General features: G+C 40.2%; 2 pseudogenes; one reads left to right on the top strand and one right to left on the bottom strand.

The window, feature by feature from the left end:
* Positions 1 to 4,145: 4,145 nt before the first annotated feature.
* LOC120620676 (uncharacterized) lies at positions 4,146 to 4,264 on the top strand (annotated as a pseudogene).
* A 7,154-nt stretch (positions 4,265 to 11,418) lies between these two features.
* Positions 11,419 to 11,540, bottom strand: LOC120620654 (uncharacterized; annotated as a pseudogene).
* Positions 11,541 to 15,725: the final 4,185 nt, after the last annotated feature.

Genomic DNA, 15,725 nt, shown 5'->3' with positions numbered 1-15,725 from the left:
GAGGAAGAGAGAAGAGTGGGTAAAGTGGAGGCTACAGTCAGGGCAGGGTAAGGCTTCTCGCCTATGTGTGCGGCTATGGGTAGCCAGCAGAGAGGTGTATGCAAAACACAGGCTGAACTTAGGACAGCTGTAGGGTTTCTTCCTTATGTGCTTGCATTGCTGGATGGCTGGCAGGTAGGAGTAAGTGAAGCAACTCTTGCAGTCTAGGCAAGGGTAGGGCTTCTCCCGATTGTGAGCCTGCCTGTGGATGGCCACGTAACCCCTCTGGCAGAAGCATCACCCACAATCATGGCAGGAATAGGGTTTCTCACCTGTATAGATGAACTGATACTGGAGCAGGTACTTGTACTGGGAGAATCGGGCCTCACACTGGTTACAGGGGAAGCATCGTTCCCCAGAGAGGACCTGCTCATGGTTGGCCAGGAGGGAGGGATAGCTGAAGTTGCGGCCAGTCTGGGCAAGTGTGTTGGTGTGTGGTTTGGAGTGTCCTTGAGCCAAGGCTTAATGGAGCTCTGCCTAAAATTCCAGTAGAGCTCTGGGAAGGCAGCTTTGTGATTGGGGCCAGGTGGCACGCTAGATGGCAACCAGTCCTTGCGAGATGCTCCCTCAAGCTCTACCTCTTGTTTTAGACTCTCCTTCAGCCCTTATGTCTCCTCACTTCCATCCCTGGATCCTGAGATGGGGAAAAAGATAAAATTTGAAATTTAGCAGCAAGTTCCAGACCATGACTTTCCCTTGAAGGCAGCACAAATAGCTGAGTATATGGCCCTATGGGAGTGAGGCTCAAAGGGGCCTCATGAAGCCCTGAAAGCTAGCCAGGAGTAAAAGCAAATTCTACCGTCTGGAGGTTAACACAGAAAATCCCTGAAAACTGGAGGTAAATGAAGATTCAAAATTATCAAGCCCGTACTCTGTCAGGCATTAAGAGCAATGGTGGTCCTAGCCTTCATGGAGCTTACAATCCTAAACCTGTTTATGATCCTTTTGCAAAATGGCCGTTAAACGATCTCCCAACGTGCCATTCAAGGCCATCATCAAAAAGTCTACACTTGTACCGAACTCTAGCTTCCACGGGAACACCTTCTGGGAACAAGCATTTGTTATGACATCATGGCTACAAGGAAGACAAGTTTTCTTTAAGACCTCTGATTAATGGCATTGTCCATTACACTGTGATCCACATAATTAGGTATCTTTCTGGAGATGAGATGCAGGGAGGCACCATGGGGCTTTGGAGGGGACGGTGTGTGCTGAAGATCCTAGTAGGGGAGTAGGAGAGGGTTCTCGAAATGAAGTACCTACGACCTTTCCCTGCGACAGTTGCTGGGTTCTCACCCTCTGAATCCTGGGCCTCCTGACTCCACACGTCCACCTCTCTCTCCTTCTACCCAAGAGACAAAAGTGGGTTTGTGGCCTGGAAATCTGTGAAGGGGAAACACTGGGTTCAGCTGAGAACCCGAAAGGAGAACTGCTTCTTCAGTGCCCCACACTTCCAGGCCACTCCTCTCTGGGGCCATCAATCGCCCTTCCCATGGGGCCCAGGCCTGACAGCCGGGCCTCACCGACCCAGGTGGCCGTGGTTCTTTCCCATCGCTTCCGGTACAGAGGACTCTGCGCGGGCCGCAGACATCCTCCCTTCTCGGGGGAGAAGTACATGGCCCCGGCTTTCCCTCCTCTGCCGGGATCCGGGTCCCGGGTGGTGCCATGGGAGAGCCCCTCAGTGCTTCCCAAAAAGAGACGTCCGCTATGCGTGAATCGCTATAGCTTTCCTGTCTTTCCTCTGAAAACCTTTTTGAGGGTCCATAGTCTTTCCCCTGAAAACCTTTTTGAGGGTCCATAGTCTTTCCCTTAGCCAAGATGGCGCCGCTCGGGCCTCAACATCCCTTGCCTTTCCTCTTTGCCCTTAGGTACCAAGGGAATTCAGAAGGGAGGTTGAACCCCACTGCATAAGACGCCCGGAGATGATGTGCACTGATTGGACAGCGCCGGCGACGGACAGGGAGAGAAGGAAGGCTATGATTGGTCAGTCTTACCAGAGCGGCCCGTTTGAACGTTTAGGGCGTAGGAACCGGTGTGCTGAAGGGTGGCAGGCTCTATCTGCCTTTCCCGGAAAAGGAGATAAGAGAGGGGTTTTGACGGGTTGAAGTTACTCCCTTCTACTGCATGAGACCTCTTATGGGCAGGTTTGATGTCTGGTAGTTGAGGTGAATAAAAGCCGAAGGGTGAAGACTGAGGCGGAATCTAGAGGTGAGGGTGTTAGTAGGTGGCTTGTCCCATTACTGTGCTCTGATATTACAGCAGGGCTAGACCTAGCAGGCTGCGGGAACAGGTTCCCACCCGATATTTGATTTGGCGCATACCCAGAGGTCCCATGTCTTCCCTTTCACAGATGCAGAAGCTGAGGGATGGAAAGGCCAAGTGACTGCTCACTGGCAGCAGAGTCAGATTCAACGTGTTAGCAAACAAAACTCGGCCAGTAAATTTGAAGATCTAATTGGCTATATTCATGAATCAGGCAGCATCCCATCTAGCAACTAGAAGGGCACTCCAAGGAGTTGTACAAAATGGAAGGATTTTATAGGAAGAAGATTGGGGCAAGGGTGCTATCAGCGAAAGAAAAGAAAGGATTATTTGGGGGCCAGGACGTCTTTTCTCTGTGGGAAGGGTTTTTATTATGAAGATTGCCTTTTCTGTGTGCGTATTGGGGAGTGGAGATGGAGATGGGCCCACCTGACATTATTGATGATTGACCAGAAAATTCCATACTGATTGATCAAAATTATGTTTCCGGGAAAGGTTGAAACTGCAATTAGACCAGGTATTAACTCTAGGTTTGGTACCATGGGCCTTTAGCATGAATGACACCATTTTAGGTCTGTAGTTTTTCTCTAACAAAAGTCATCTTCTGGCTCCCAGGTTCAGCTAAGTGTTTAGAGCCCTGTACAGAGTAAGTACTCAACAAATATGAGTTTATAGTTGTGTTTGTAATCATATTACTATCTGTACCCTGTCTTAATCAGAAAACGTTAGTTCAAATTACAGCTCATAAATGAGTAATAAAACGGAAATGAATTATGTCATCTTTTAATACTGTTTTTCAAACATTTCCAATCAAGTACTCATAAGAGGTGTAACAAGTTCTAGATGTGTAACAAAAACCTGTCTACCCCCACAGTGAAACCACTTGAAGACATAGTACTGCTTTAAAATTCATGTAAATTTGCATTCTATTTCATATTGTAACCAATTAAAAAGAATATTGTTAAAAGTAAGTTTTGTAAATGTTGAACCCTCTACTGGTAGAGTGTAAGTTGGTACAAACACTTAGGAAAACTGGCAGTATCTACTAAAGCTGACTATATGCATAAACTACGACCCAGCAATTCCACCTCTAGGTGTATAAACAACACAAATGCATACATATGTTTACTGAAGACATGTGCTCTAATGTTCACAGTAACACTAGTTGCAATAGCCAAAAACTAGTAACTATTTGCAACAGTAGAATGAATAAATAAATTATAGGATATTCATTAAGTGGAATACTATTCAGAAATGAGAATGGTCTACAACCACATGCATTATATGGGTGAATCTTGTAGTCAAATGAGCAAAAGAAGCCAGACACAAAATAGTATATCGTATATGATTCTATTCATATAAAGTACTAAAACAGGGAAAACTAACTCAAGCTCTTAAGAATCAGGGTAGTGTGTTACCCTTTTTGCTTTTAGGGTGCTTGCTGATGATATTCTATTTCTTGATCAACGTATTGGTTATTCAGATATTTTACTCAGTTTTGTGAAATTGAGCTGTATACCTAACGATATGTGAACTTATTTATATATGTATTACACTTCAATTAATAAAAAGAAAAAATCTCTCTCTTCTAGTTCCCTTCCTCTTCCTAGAGGCAACTTCTGTTACCAGTTTCCTTCCTTTATCCTTCCTGAGATAGTTTAGGTATATAAAAGCACATAACATTTGTTTTTTCTTTTCATAAGTAGTATAACTAAACACACTGTTCACTTTGTGTTTTCTTCTCACTTATATTTTGCAGATTGTTCAATTTTAGCACATATAGACTGCTTCATTTTTTAATGGCTGCATAGTGTTCCATTGTGTGGATGAAACAATTTAGCCTGGTCTGTGGCCATGTTACCCTGAACAAGCTCGATCCCGTCTGGCCTTGGAAGCTAAGCAAGGTCAGGCCTGGTTAGTACTTGGATGGGAGACCACCTCAGAAGACCAAGTACTGTAGGCGAAAAAATTTAAAAGTAAGGAATTGTAAATTGACAAGGTCCTTGCAATATGTGAGGTCAATCTGCCTCGCCTAAAAACAAACAAACAAACAAAAAACTATTTAACCTGTGAAAATAAATAAAGGAGACCTAATCTAAAATGGAGCTGGAAGCGGTGAAGGGAGGGTTCTCATGCGCTTCACAGCTTTACATACCCCAGCAGGAAGATGGAGGATTTTCTCCTTGCCCAGCAACAACCCAGCCAATGAGAAGTTGCCACAATTCTGAACTCTCACTCTCCTCCAATGAACTGTCATTCAAAACTGTTTCTCCCAACTTTCTCCTTTCTTATATAAAAGAAACTCCCCTCCTCTGTTCTCCAGACTTACCTATAGTTTTCATTTCCTGAATTGCAATTCCTCTGCTATTCCCAAATAAATTTGATTTTGCTGGCTAAACTGCTTACTATTTTTTATTTTTATATTATTATATTATATATATATATATTTTTTGATCTGCATCTTTTGGGGATCTCTTTTTAAGTTTCTTGGAGTAACATTGGTTAATATAATTATATAATTTTCAGGCGTACATTATAATTTGACATCTATATATTCTATTGTGCAATTACCACTCTACATTATAATTTGACATCTATATATTCTATTGTGCAATATATGGTAGCTGAAGGAAACTGGACTCTGGATACAAATTGCACTATTGTGCAATTTGTATCCAGAGTCCAGTTTCCTTCAGCTACCATATATTTGATCCCCTTTACCCACTTCACCTTCCCCTACCCTCCTATATTTGACTCCCTTTACCTTGTCTACCTCTTTCCTCCTTCCCCACCCCCTACCCTCTGCTACCACTAGTCCATTGTCCATGTCCCTGAGTCTCTGTTTGTTTGTCCTGTTCTTTTGTTGCTTTTAGGTTTATAGCCCACATATAAGTGATATCATATGATTTTCAACTCTTTCAGTCTGGCTTATTTTGCTTAGCATGATTATCTCGAGGTCCATCCATGTTGTCACAAATGGCAATATTTCATCTCTTCTTATGGCTGAGTAATATTCCATTGTATATATGAACCATAGTTTCTTTAGCCACTCATCTATCATAGGACACTTAGGTTGCTTCCATGTCCTGGCCACTGTGAATAGTGCTGCTATGAACATCGGTGTGCAAATATCTTTTTGGGTATGGGTTTTCGAGTCTTTAGGGTAAATACCCAGTAGAGGGACTGCTGGATCATATGGTAGATCAATTATTTGTTTTTTGAGGAATTATTATACTGTTTTCCATAGTTGCTGTACCAATTTGCAGTCCCACCAGCAGCGTATGAGGGTTCCTTTTTCTCTGCATCCTCTCCAACATTTATTATTACTTGTCGTATTGATTATAGCTATTCTAAAAGGTGTGAGATGGTATCTCATTGTGGTTTTGAATTGCATTTCTCTAATAGCTAGCGATGTTGAGCATCTTTTTATATATTTGTTGGCCATTTGTATGTCCTTTAGGGAGAAGTGTCTGTTCAGGTCCTCTGCCATTTTTTGATTGGATCGTTTTTTTGATGTTATTGAGTCATATGAGTTCTGTGTATATTTTGGATATTAGGCCCTTATCGGAGGTGTTGCTTACAAATATATTTTCCCATTCGGATGGTTGTCTCTTTACCTTGTTGACGATTTCTTTTGCTGAGCAGAAGCTTTTTAGTTTGATGTAATCCTATTCATTTATTTTTGCTTTTACTTCCCTTGCCTTTGAGGTCAAATTCATAAAATCCTCTTTAAGTCCCAGGTCCTTGAGTTTAGTTCCTATGTTTTCTTCTATGCATTTTATTGATTCTGGTCTTATATTCAGGTCCTTAATCCATTTTGAGTTAATTTTGGTGTGTGGTGATAGACAACAGTCTAGTTTCATTCTTTTGCAGGTGGCTTTCCAATTTTCCCAGCACCATTTATTGAAGAGGCTTTCCTTTCTCCACTGTATGTTTTTGGCTTTTTTTGTCGAAAATTATTTGCCCATATAAATATGGGTTTACTTCTAGACTCTTGATTCTGTTCCACTGGTCCATGTGTCTGTTTTGCTGCCAATACCATGCCATTTTGATTACTGTCGTTTTGTAGTATAATTTGAAGTTGGGCAGAGTGATGCCTCCAGCCTCATTTTTTTTTTTTTCCTCAGGATGGCTTTGGCAATTCAGAGTCTTTTGTGCTTCCACACAAATCTGATGATGTTCTATTTCCTTAAAAAATGCTGATGGGATTTTGAAGGGGATTGCACTAAATTTGAATAATGCTTTAGGTAATATGGTCACTTTAATTGTTGATTCTTCCAATCCAAGAACATGGAATATCTTTTCATTTCTTTGTATCTTCTTTGATTTATTTTAATAGAGTCTTGTAGTTTTCATTATATAGATCCTTCACATGCTTAGTTAAATTTATTCCTAGGTATTTTATTCTTTTTGTTGCAATTGCAAAAGGAATTATTTTTTCCGCTTCTTTTTCTGACGCTTCATTATAGAGTATAGGAACGCTATGGATTTTTGAACATTGAATTTGTATCCAGAGACTTTATTGTATTCGCTTATTGTTTCTAGTAGTGTTCTTGTGGAGTCTTTAGGGTTTTCTATATAAAGAATCATGCCATCCGCAAATAGTGACAGTTTGACTTCTTTGTTTTCTATTTGGATGCCTTTTATATCTTTCTCTTGCCTGATTGTACTTGTTAGGACCTCTAGTGTTATACTGAATAACAGTAGAGATAGTGGACAGCCTTGACTTGTTTCTGATCTTAGAGTGAAGGTTTTTAATTTTTCACCATTAAGTATAATATTGGCTGAGGGTTTGTCATATATGGCCTTTATTATGTTAAGGTACTTTCCTTCTATACCAATTTTGTTAAGTGTTTTGATCATAAGTGGATGCTGTATCTTGTCGAAGGCTTTTTCTGCATTTATTGATATGATTGTATGATTCTTATATTTTAATTTGTTTATGTGGTGTATCACATTAATCGATTTGCATATGTTGAACCATCCCTGTAGTTTTCTTTTTTTGTGTTATCTTTACCAGGTTTTGGTATCAGAGTCATACCGGCCTCATAAAATAAGTTTGGGAAGTATTGCCTCCTCTTTGATTTTTTGGAAGAGTTTGAGGAGGATAGGTATTAAATCTTCTTTGAATGTTTAGTAGAATTCACTGGTGAAACCATCTGGTCCTGGACTTTGACTTTTTGGTAGGTTTTTGATGATTGTTTCAATTTCCATACCGCTGATTGGAATATTTAGATTTTCCAGATCTTCTCGATTCAATCTAGGAAGATTGTATTTTTCTAAGTACTGGTCTATTACTTCTAGGTTATTAAATTTGTTATTACATACTTTTTCATAGTATTCTTTCATAATCCTTTGTATTTCTGTGATGTCAATCGTAATTTCCCCTCTTTCATTCCTGATTTTGCTTATTTGTGTCCTTTCTCTTTTTTCTTTAGTGAGTCTAGCCAGGGGTTTACCAATTTTATTAACCTTCTCAAAGAATCAGCTCCTTGTTGTATTTATTTTTTCGATTGATCTTTTTCTTTTCAATTTCATTTATTTCTGCTCTAATTTTGACGATTTGTCTCCTGCTATCTTTAGGCCTCATTTGTTCTTCCTTTTCTAGTTTTTTAAGATGAAACATTAGGTTGTTTATTTGGGCTCATTCTTGTTTTTGGAGAGAGGCCTGTAATGATATGAACTTTCCTCTTATGATCGCTTTTGCCGTGTCCCTAAAGTTTTGATATGTTATACTATCATTATCATTTGTTTCTATGTATCTCTTGATCTCTCTTTTTATTTCTTCCCTTACCCAGTTATTCTTCAGTAGCATATTGTTTAATCTCCATGTATTTGTGGTTCTTCCTGATTTCTTTTTGCAGTTGATCTCTAGTTTCAGAGCATTATGATCAGAGAATATGGTTGGTATGATTTCAACCCTCTTATATTTGTTGAGGCTGTCTCTGTGTCCCAGTATGTGGTTGATTCTTGAGAATGTTCCATGTGCACTAGAGAATAATGTATAAGCAGCTGTTTGGGGATAGAAGGCTCTGTATATGTCAATTATATCCAGTCAGTCTAATGTGTCATTTAAGGATGTTATTTCCTTATTTATTTTCTGTTTGGATGATATGTCCATATCTGACAGTGGGATATTTAGGTCCCCTACTACAATAGTGTTTTGGTCTGTTTAGTAATTGCTTTACATAGTTCTGTTAGTAATTGCTTTACATGTTTCGAGGCTCCTTGACTGGAAGCATAGATATTAATAAGTGTTATGTCTTCTTGGTGCATGATTTCCTTTATCACTATGAAGTGTCCTTCAGTATCTTTCTTTACCGTTTTTATTTTGAAGTCTATTTCATCTGATATCAGTACTGCTACTCCCACTTTTCTCTGAATGCCATTTGCTTAAAATAACATTTTCCACCCTTTCACTTTGAGTCTCTATTTGTCTTTGGAGCTGAGGTGTGTCTCCTGGAGGCAGCATATGGTTGAGTTTTATGTTTTGATCCTTTCTGCAACTCTGTGCCTTTTTATTGGTGAGTTCAGTCCATTTGCATTTAGGGTAATTTTTGAAATAGGAGGTCTTCTTATAGCCATTTTATCTTTTGCTTTCTGGTAGCTCGGTGTTTCCATTGCTTCCTTGTCCTTGTGTTTTTGTCCTCTTTTTTTGGTTGGCTTTTGTGGGTTTTGCCTCTGGTTCTTCTTGTTTTATGTTATATATTTCAGTTCTAAATCTTTGGCATGTGGTTACCATTACGAATATGAAAAGGATAATTATATATATATATATACACAATCGTCCATTTTCTTCTGCGTGTGCCTTATCTCCACTCTCCTTTGCAAATTTGGATCTTTGAATCCTCCCCTTTTCAGTCATTGTTATCTCAATTTGTCCCTATGTATGCTGAACGTTCATTACTATCTTGCTATATCAATTCTCTTTTTATTATTTAAGCATATAATGCCCTGTTCTTAGTAAGGGTTGCACTCTGCTTCTATTTGCCCAGTAGTCACTTTACTCCTAATTACATATTTTTGTTTTGTTTTGTTATTTTGTTTTAGATGAGCTGACACCTTTCAGTATTTCCTGTAGTGCAGACCTCGCAGTGGAGCATTCCCTCAATTTTTGTATGTCTGGAAAGGTCTTAATTTCTCCTTCATATCTAAAGGAGAGTTTAGCTGGATACATTATTCTAGGCTGGTAGTTCCTTTCACTTTATAGTTTAAATATTTGATTCCGTACCTTTCTGGCTTGTAAGGTTTGCGCTAAGTCCAATGATAATCTAATGGATTTTCTTTTTATAAGTTACTGTCTTCTTTTCCCTGGCTGCCCTGAGAATTCTGTCTTTGTCATTGATTTTTGATAACTTTATTACAGTGTGTCTTGGTGAAGGCCTTTTTGGGTTGAGATAATTGGGTGTTCTGTTGATTTCTTGAATTCCAGGCTCCAGCTCATTCCATAGATTTGGGAAATTCTCATCCACTATTTGTCTAAAAATGCTTTCTAGTCCCTGCTCTTTTTCCTCGCCTTCGGTAATGCCCATTATTCTTATGTTTCCTCTCCTGATGGTATCAGCTAGTTCTTGTGTTTCTCTTTCATTATTTTTTATTTTTCATTTTCTCTCTTCTTCCTTTTGATTTATTTCTAGATTTCTGTCTTCAATATCACTGATCCTCTCCTCCTTTTGGTCGACTCTATTTTGCAAGCTTGCTTTTTCATTTTTCAACTCCTGTAGTGTGTTTTTTTATTTCCAGAAGTTCTATTTGGTTCTTTTTGAGGGTTTCGGTGTCCTTGCTCTGCTCATCTAGTTGTTTTTTTCAATTCCTGAAATTGCTGATTTGAGTTGTTTTGGATCTCAGTGAGTTTTTTCAGAAGTACCGTCTTGAGTTCTCTGTCATTTAAGTCACATATTTCTATGTCTGTAAGCTTATTTTCTGGAGATTTTTCACTTTCTTTCTGAGATGCCTTGTCACCTTGGTTGTTCATGGTGTTTAATGGACTATTTTTCTGCCTGGGCATTAATGGAAGTGTGTTCTGTTGTTTTTCCAGAAAGATTTATTATATAAAAGTCTCTCTTCAGCCTGCTGCAAAGAAGGTGCTTTTCTTTTGGTTTCCAGTAGATGGCATCTAAGCCTCTTGGATCCCTGCTTTATATAAAGCCTAAATGTCTTTTATTTTCTTGTAGATATGTAATCACAGTTGCTACTCTCAGTTTCAGTCCCTGTCAGTGTTAGCAACAGTTTCAGTAGCGTTTGCTCATATTCCCCTGGGACTCCGCTGTGATCAGTCTCAGAGGATATGGGAGGAAGGGCCATCTGGGTTGGGGTTGGGGACTACAGCTCCGCCTCGGTTTTGGAACCAGGGCCGGTAAAAATCAGCTGTTGTTTCTCTGTAGTTCCGTCCTGCTTCTCTGCTTTCTGCCCTGATGACTGGGCCCTGCTGCCGGCTGCTAGACGTTCCGGCACTTCCAGGCAAGCTGATCAGGGAAGTTGCCACACCTTCTCCCTCCCCGCTACTCCTGCAAAGAGCTCCAGCGACTACAAGACGCAGCTTCTTTATTTCTCCTAGCCCACTCACTGCCTGACACCCAGGGTTCTGACCTGTGGTAGTTCTTATGCGCAAATCCCACGCTCAGACGTGCTGGTGTACAGTTTGGGTGTTTTTTGTTGATTTTTAGATGTTCAGCTTATTGTTTCAAGGGGAGAGATCCGAGGACTTCTCTCACTCTGCCATGTTTCCTAGAATGCACCTTTTGTTTTAAAGATTGATATGGCTTGGGGTCAGAAGTGAGATTCGAAAGAGCCAAATCCATGAGGTACTAATGATCCCCAAACTGTGTGCAGTACCCACTTGAGCCCCTTATGCTCTCCATTTCCAAGAATCACCTTTTTCCTTTCAGTTCAGTAAGTCACTGGGATTTGAGCTCCCTTCTTTTTGGTTGAGCTGCCTGACTTTATTTGGAGTCTGTTTTTCTTTCTGTGAAGATACCACCCTTTTGGTTAGTACTGATTTATTTTCTGAACCTCTGGTTTTGAAGTATGGAATCCAATCCTCTAAATTCTGGGACCCTGGCTTGTTTTATGTGAAAAAGACTATGGTCTCTTCCCATGCGCATTTTTTTTTTTTTATGCCTACAGCACTTGGTCTTCCTAGGTGATCTCCCATCCAAGTACTAACCAGGCCTGACCCTGCTTAGCTTCCAACGAGATCAGACGAGATCAGGCATGTTCAGGGTGGCATGGCTGTAGGTCCCATGTGTATTTTCAACTAAAGGGACCAACTTTACCAAAATTAATTTAGAACTCAATGGCTATTATGGAGAACTTTTGACATCCTTGAACTTGTTTTTCTCAGAACTGAATTGGAAAACCACTACTCTAAAATTAAACAGACTGAATGGGATTCTTTTCTTAATTGGTAACTGAAGACTTCCAAACTCATTCAAGACTCTAAAGTTGCCTCTTAACAAAATACCATTTCTAAATTAACTGAAGTGAAGAAATAATTAAAAGAAAAAAATATAGCTTCTGAGGCCTCTTTTTCCCATCCTCCATCCTCTTTGTCTCCAGTGCCATCTTCTTCTTTTCTTTCCATACCACCTTGTTTCCTTCAACTGTCCTCTTTGTCTCCAGGTGTGCGCAGCTGTCTTGCACCCAGGATCTCCATTCTGTGTTGTCCCCACTACTGTGCTCTCTGCTTCCTCATTCTGTTCCTCTCACTGGACTTCCTTTTTTCTCCTCCCCTCTCCCCACTCCTCCCTTTCATGAGCCTATTGGAGCCTGCCCCTTTTGAGTCAGACCTTCTGAAGATTCAAATAATGAGCCCCTAATTTCTTATGTTTCCTGGTCTAAAGCAGAGTTGGGAGCCTTAGTCAGAGATTTTCCCAAAGTAACTGAGGATCCCCATGGATTTGCTGAGGAATTTAATGTAGTCATTCAAATTTAGCAACCTGGTTTCTCTGATTTACATCAGTTAGTTCACGTGCTTGTTGGTGAAGGCCAGGCCCGACACTGGATGAAAACTGCTAATTGGGATGATCCGGAGAAGTCTCTAGAGTTTCAACCAGGGAACAAAGAAACCCCTCCTGCCTTGTGATATGATCAGTTTCAGGGAATCGCCAGGTGACTTTATTTGGCAATTCCTAGGACTTTCCTAAAGCCAGTTAATTGGAATAAGATTCAGCTTATACCCAGAAGCCCAATGAGCCCATGCATGATTTCTATAGCTGACTCCAAATTGTCTGGAAAATTTTAGTCTTCTTTTCATTGTTGAATCCAACATTCTTTGAATTCAAAGAATCCAAAGCCTTTCACTCTATTTTTATTAATGGGCTGAACTGGGATATTTCTCTTCTGGTTAAAAGGACTGGAGTTAACTATGTCCACTCTGGATTTAGTTAATTTAGCAAACCAGCTCACTTGCACCCCAGGTGATTCAACTAAATATAAAGACAACTAAAATTTTTGATTTTTCAACTCCAACAAAGAGAGGCCCCTAAACAAAACCAAAACCCAATAGGCCATTACTGCAAAAAGTCCCGACATTGGAAGGAAGACTGTTACACGTTTAAGCACTCCAGGCATCTTCAGCCTTCTAACTAACCTTTCCAATGCCCTCCTCACCATCAATGACAGGACTCCAAGGAACTACAGGGTTTTGCCTCAACCTTTTACTTTAATTGACTTAAACCACTCTCCAGACTGGGAATGACTCTCTCTCTGTTCCTACTGATATAAGAGCACACTTTGGGTGCTCAACTCCACTGTTTTTAAACAGCTTCTGCCTTGGGGCTAAAACAGTTCAAAGAGCGGGGGTCTCAGATAATCCTCAACAGGTTTCTGTCTCTAAATCTAACACTTTTTGTTTAGGTCCTCTAGGAGTTATCCACCCTTTTCTCCTTAGTTCCTCCATCCTTATTTATTTATTTATTTGGCAGAGATTTCTTAGAAAAATATTATGCTGGAATTTTTCCTGAAAGAGGGAAATAATTCTAGAATTTTGTAGTGGTGGCCAAAACGTGCAGCTAGGTAGATCAGACAACCCTTCCTCTTTTGTTTGCTCCTTCCCTGATAGCACTGGAGCTGCTGATTCAAAGGCATTGATCATTTGTCCCTATTCGACCAGTTACCACCCTCCTTATGGGCAAGATTCTCAACTAATGTTGGCAGAACTCATGGTGCACCTTCTACAGAATTCAGATTGATCCCTCAAAGCCTTTCCCCAGGTTCAATCAATACCTAATAAAGAAAGACGCCCTCCAGGGCATTAAGCCAATAATAGAGTACTATAGGGGCCAGCACCTCATTATCCCCCACACGAGTCCCTGCAACACCTTTATTTTACCTGTGAAGAAACTGAATGGGCACGATGGAGGTTTTTCCAAGCCATAAATAATATTGTTATCCCTCATAACCCTGTTGTTCCCAATCCCCATACTTTATTAATCTTCGCACACACTGAGAGCAAATTTTTCACAGTGATTGATTTATGTAGCATCTTCTGTAGCATCCTTGTGGATGGAGCTAGCCAATATCTATTTGCCTTCACTTGGGAAGAATAGCGGTACACCTGGACAGTGATGTCTCAGGGTTTTACTGAAGGCCCTTCTTATTTCTCACAAACTTGAAAAGCTGATTTAGATGACATAAAGTTTCCTGAAGGTTTTGCCTTGTTATAACATGTAGATAACTTGCTTCTCTGCTCCCTTTCCCAAGCCTCTTCACAGGAAGACAGCATCTACCTGTTAAAGCTTTTAACCTCGAAAGGGCATATGCTTCTAAGGAAAACCTGCAGTTTGTTTAAACTCAAGCTTGATATTTAGGGCGCCTGATCTCAAAACAAAGACTGCCCCTAGATCAAGATAGGCTTCGTGGCGTCCCGAACTTCCCAAAACTTAAAACTAAGCATCAATTGTAAGGTTTTCTCAGGCTAGCTAGCTACTGCCAAAACTGGTTTCCAAATCTCTCTTATGGCCCAACCTCTATATGTTACTAAAAAACAACAAACCTGACCTTATTATTTGGGAAGATAAAAATGACCTAGATTTTAATACCTTAAAGGAAAGCTTGATAAATTCCCCTGGCTTTGGACACTTTAATTATCAACTTCTCTTTTTCCTCTTCATGTGTGCGAAGGAGAGAAATGCTTTTGGAGTCCTCACTCTAAAACATGAAGATCACCACCAACCTATCTGCAGCTGGATCCTGTGACACGAAGATACTCCCCTTGCCTTGGAGGTATTTCTGCCACTGTCCTTTTAGTTAAGGCCACTGAGAAAATGGTCATGGGATCCCCCCTAACCATCTTTGTTTCTCATGCAGTAGAAGCCCTCCTGGATTCTCATCACACTCTGTACCTTTTGGCTGGTTGTCTTCTTATGAAATCCTTTTGATAATCACTTATATAACTCTTTTTTGCTCTGATAGCCTTGACCCTGCCACCCTTCTCCCCTCCTCTATGGACAATACTCTTCGTGACTGTTGTCTCTGACAGATCATCTTTTGACCCCTTATAATGATTTACAAGAAACTCCTCTAATCAATGTTGAGTTTTCATGGTGTACTGATGATTCTTGTCTGGAGGGTGAAAATGATAAATATTGTACTGGGTATGCTACTGCAACTCCTTTTGAGGTAGCACCTTTGCCCTCAGCTATCTACGTCCAACAGGCTGAATTATGCACTCTTACTAGGGCCTGCATTTTAGTCAAGGGAAGAACTACAAATATGTATACTGACAGTGGGTATACTTTTGGAGTGGCTCATGACTTTGGGAAGCTGTGGAAACAGTGAGACTTCCTTACTTCCAGAAGGGAAAAAATTAAAAAATGGTTATAATGTTCAAAAACGATTAGATGCCATAATTTTGCCAGCCACTTTGGCTATTATTAAGGGCATTCAAAACTTGATTCTCTAATAGCTAAGGGCAATCGATCCACTGACATTTCTGTCAAAAATGCTTCTCTCAAAGGGGCTAAAATCCAAACCTCTGTCACATTCCAAAGGAACCTCCAGATACTGATTTAGAGAAATTGACTAGAGATATCCAATAATTAGCACCAGAAAAGGAAAAACAATATTGGCAATGTAATGGCTATTGGTTTGATAAAAAAACAAAACTTCTGCTTTGGCCCAAATAAAAACCCAGTCTTACCCGAGGCCCTAAAATTCTCATTATCAACTGCTGTTACATCCATTAAATCATTGGTCTACTGATAAAATAACAATATTCAAAAATCAATATTGGTGGGGGAGATATTGGCCACTATTTTGCTTGCCTCACCTGCCCAAAATACAGTCCAGGAAAACCTGTCCACTCTGCCCCCTGGACACTTTAAATTGCTCAATGGACCATTCAAGTTTTGGTAGATGGATTTTGTATAGCTACCCCCATCTCATGGATATAAATATGTCTTAGTAATACTTTACTTGTTCCC

This window comes from Pteropus medius, unplaced genomic scaffold, assembly GCF_902729225.1.
Source record: "Pteropus medius unplaced genomic scaffold, Ma_sr-lr_union100, whole genome shotgun sequence".
NCBI lineage: Eukaryota > Metazoa > Chordata > Mammalia > Chiroptera > Pteropodidae > Pteropus > Pteropus medius.
Note: the sequence above shows the minus strand (reverse complement) of the source record. Positions and strands in the feature narration are given on the sequence as shown.